The sequence below is a fragment of the Carassius auratus genome, unplaced genomic scaffold, assembly GCF_003368295.1.
Source record: "Carassius auratus strain Wakin unplaced genomic scaffold, ASM336829v1 scaf_tig00020715, whole genome shotgun sequence".
Lineage (NCBI taxonomy): Eukaryota > Metazoa > Chordata > Actinopteri > Cypriniformes > Cyprinidae > Carassius > Carassius auratus.
This window is the reverse complement of record NW_020525049.1, coordinates 87253-91422: the sequence shown is the minus strand read 5'-3', so window position 1 is coordinate 91422 and position 4170 is coordinate 87253. Positions and strand designations below refer to the sequence as shown.

The 4170-nt window shown below is 31.4% G+C and overlaps 2 long non-coding RNA genes across 2 annotated transcripts; both read right to left on the bottom strand.

Annotated features, from left to right (window-relative positions):
- Positions 1–652: 652 nt before the first annotated feature.
- On the bottom strand, positions 653–1411 carry LOC113076564 (uncharacterized). Its single transcript, XR_003281197.1, has 3 exons — positions 1382–1411; positions 1027–1056; positions 653–712 (listed from the first exon to the last, which is right to left on the bottom strand). It is a non-coding gene; the product is annotated as an uncharacterized LOC113076564 (long non-coding RNA).
- A 258-nt stretch (positions 1412–1669) lies between these two features.
- Positions 1670–3756, bottom strand: LOC113076565 (uncharacterized). The gene is made up of 4 exons (XR_003281198.1): positions 3724–3756; positions 2519–2542; positions 2127–2156; positions 1670–1685 (listed from the first exon to the last, which is right to left on the bottom strand). It is a non-coding gene; the product is annotated as an uncharacterized LOC113076565 (long non-coding RNA).
- Between the last annotated feature and the right edge of the window lie 414 nt (positions 3757–4170).

The following is a 4170-nucleotide window of genomic DNA, read 5'->3' as shown; positions in this document are numbered from 1 at the left end:
ATATATATATATATATATATATATATATATATATATTATTCAAGTTTTTCCAAATTCAATCCTTGATTCTAACTTAATTGATGTGGTCTAAAGAGAGAAGAATTAATGATTATTTTTGTTTGAAAACTACATATAAAATAGCTACTAAAATAAATGCTGCACTGTAAAACCCGACAAGTTAACTTAACTCAAATAGTTTGAGTAAACCGATTGCCTTGACTGTAATACCCGACAAGTAAACTTAACTCAAACGGTTTGAGTTAAGTTTACTTGTCGGGTTTTACAGTGTGGTAACTGCACTTTGACTAAAATAATGACTAAAAGTAATGACTAAAAGTGGGCAATGACTTTTCGTCGACTAAAACTATGAAAGACTCAAATGACTAAAATGTGATTAAGACTATTAAGAGTTTTCGTCTCAAGATAAAGACTAAGAATAAATCAAAAATGCCTGTCCAAATTAACACCACATGATTGCAACTGAATGAACAAACCCTTCTTATATTAAAAAATATCACATTAAAAGACGGCTGCTCACCATGTGTTTGAACTTCATCATCTTCATCTCCGATTCCAATGCTCTTCCTGCCCTGTCGGTCTCTCAATATCTTATCAGCACCAAACGCTTTAGTCTCTTCACCAAAATGTAACTGTTTCATTTCACCTTCTCTGATCTCTGATGAAGGTGTCTCTTCTGGTGTGACATCATCACCTAGAAACCGGGAAATACAAAGACAAAGACATCAGATCAAATCTGTTTGCATGTGAACATCAGAGTTTGAAAAATACTACACAACGAACACTGAAGTGATTTATATCAGATTTTTATCTAACTGAATAAAAGTATAAATTTTAGTGTAGCAAAGTAAATGTCAACAAAATACTTAGACTATAAAAAAATACAAACACTTTCCTGAAGTACAGTGATGAAACATTTGTACTATGATTCTACAAACCTATGGGTTTTAGCAAAGCAAATTTGAGCAATTATTGTTGCACAACAACATTTTTTTGAGTTATACTCACGTGTTTCCTGTTCAGAGGTCTCCACATCATCTGTCAAGGTTGCACACAGAAACAGAGAAATTAGATTATAAGTGAATGAACAGATAAAAAAAGTCAGAAACACTGAGAAGACACGTGTGTGATTCTTAATGTGCTTCTATTCATCACTTCATCCTCCACATTACTTTTTAAGAATGATCTATAATAATTACTTTAATATTGTGCAAACAATAGTTAAATCTATGAACTGTCAATAAACAACACTTTTCACAACAATTATTTTATATATTTTTTAACACCTCTGATGTTTCTATATTAAACTCTACTATCGCATAATGAAGCTATTTTTTTTTCTCATTTCAGCTGCAATACTTACTTATTTGCTTTACTTGTTCAGAAAACTCGACTTCATGCCACAGCAGCACATAGAAACAGAAATGAGGAGATTATAAGTGAGTTTGTTATAAATTCAGCATCTTAAACACAGAGATTCAGTCATGAGTATATTAATGTCATTCAGCTCAACACTAAACATTCACACACTTAATCACACACCAAACCAAACTTGGGAAAATATTGAATCTAAAAAAATCACTTTACATCTAAACTCTTAAAGCTAATCTGTCTCTTTCTGCATCAGTTTTAATACTTACAAAGTCGTTCCGGGATATTCTGTGCATCTGTAGCAGCACATAGAAACAGAGAAATTAGGAGATTATGAGTAAATGAACACTGAAAGAAACACTGACACAATAGGATATCAAATACAGCTTTCTGTTTTCTTTTGAGTTCTGTGTGCACACATAACAGAAGAGGAACACAACACAACACAACACGAACAAACAGATGATTGAAGCTCGACCCTAATAGCACAAACAGACAGAATCAAACACAGAACCTAATGAAGCTTTTCTAAATTCAGTATTTAAGCAATGAGGAACAATTCAAATAGTATTGTATATCAAATGTTGGATGTTGAGCATATTAATGTCATACAGCTCAATAATGGACAATCACACTTAAAACAGAACTTGTGGTGAAACTTATAAATATTGAATATTAAAAAAGTCATACACATTCAAAATCTACTGTAGCAGAATAAAGCTTGTCTGTTTACTTACCCATTTTCTTCAGTCGTTCAGTGAGATTCACTTCATGTCACACCAGCACAGAAATGAGAATATGAATAAACAGATGAGCATGACAGAAACAGAAAACACTGTGATTGTTCATGTGCTTCTAACAATCAGTTCATTGACTTCATGATTTTATATTAATAATGAGTAACAATTACAGTAATGTTGAAAATGAAAATTGTGTGTGAACATTAAAGCATCATTAATGTGAATAAACAATACTTTCCAGAGCATTTGTTGCTTAGCATTCAGTTGTTTAAAAATAAGTTCAGTGATGACGTGTCATTGAATGACTACTTAATTACTATGAAAAATCATTTTACATGTCAACTCTACTGTAGCAGAATAAAACCTGCTGCATCTGCTGTGATACTTACATAATTCATCTTTAAAGCCCTTTGCTTCATGTCACAGCAGCACATAGAAACAGAGAAAGAGTAAGGAGGAGATTTTAAAAGAGTGATCAGATGAACATCAGAAACACTCAGATACTGTTTTTCTTCATCTGCTTAATAATTACTTAATCATCTGCATGACTTGTTCAAAATAAACAGTAACAATTCCATTAATATTATATTTTTGAACATTAATCAAAGTTATCTTTATAGTATACGGAAGCCCATTTCTGCCACTGAATAAATACATTTAATTGCAACTTGCAACTTTTTATCTCACAATCTGACAGAATTGTAAGATATAAACTCGCAAATGTGAGTTCTGAGAATTTACAGAATTAAATTGCTGGGAACATAAGAACACAGTCTTTTTTCTCCTTTTTTCTCTAATGTCAATATCTTGCCATTTTGATTTAATTTCTCAGAATTGTGACTTTTCTGACTTATAAATATAACTTCCATTTGTGAGTTTATATCTCCCTTTTTTTCAGTTGAGGAAAAAAAAATCTGAATTACGTGAAATAAACTTGCAATTCGGGGAAAAAAGTCATTATTGTAATTAAAAAAAAAAAAAGATTAAATTACCCCTTTTTTATTCAGTGGTGAAAACGGGCTTCTATTTTAATGTGAATTAACAATAAATAATATTTTCATAGCCTTGATCTGACAATGCTACTTAATATTAGTTTTATTATTAGTTCAGTAATGTGCCAATGGATGTCACACAATGACACAAAAACACAAATACTGTACAGCTTTGAGTCACACAGTCCAGATAAAACTCAAAATAACAGCGCAAAGGACTATGATTTTATGCTAACTGCTGCTAAATAATAGAAATAACAGAAAATCAACATCGACATGAACAAACACTGAAGTTGACTGAAGCTCAACCCCTATTAACACATACATAAACAGACATAGATCTAAATGTATTTGTTGTAAACTCAGCATTTTAGCAATCAAAAACAACTAATATAATATTGAATGCATGTTGAAAGTGATTTAATCATGATGAGTCTATTAATGCCATACAGTTCCATACTGGATGATCACACTAAAATCAAACACAAGCAGAACTTGTGGTTTAAAAATAGAAATATTATGAAAACTATTTTGTACACTTAAACTGTACTATAGCTCAATAAAGTCCACGTTTCTCTCACTGCATCAGCTGCAATACTTACACATTTGCTGTAGTTGTGCAGAGATCTTGGCTTCATTTCACAGCAGCACATAGAAACAGAGAAAAGAGGAGATTTGAAGTGAATGGACAGATAAACATGATAAACACTGAGAAGATGCTGTCTGATTCTTCATGTGCTTCTAATAATCACTTCATCATCTGCATAATGTTTTTTTTTTAATGATCTGTAACAATTACAGAAATGTATGCGATTCAGTAATCGGTATATTAATGCCATGCAGCTCAATACTTCAGTTATTATTAGACTGAATCAAACAAAAAGCAGAACTTCTAATAAAAATATAAATCTTGAATATGAATACTTACATTTTTCATTTTCACTCACATCTGCTTCATCTGCAGCAGCACATAGAAACAGAGAAATAGGAGATTATAATTGAATGAGCGGATGAACATCACTAACATGAATTATCAATAAAAAATACTT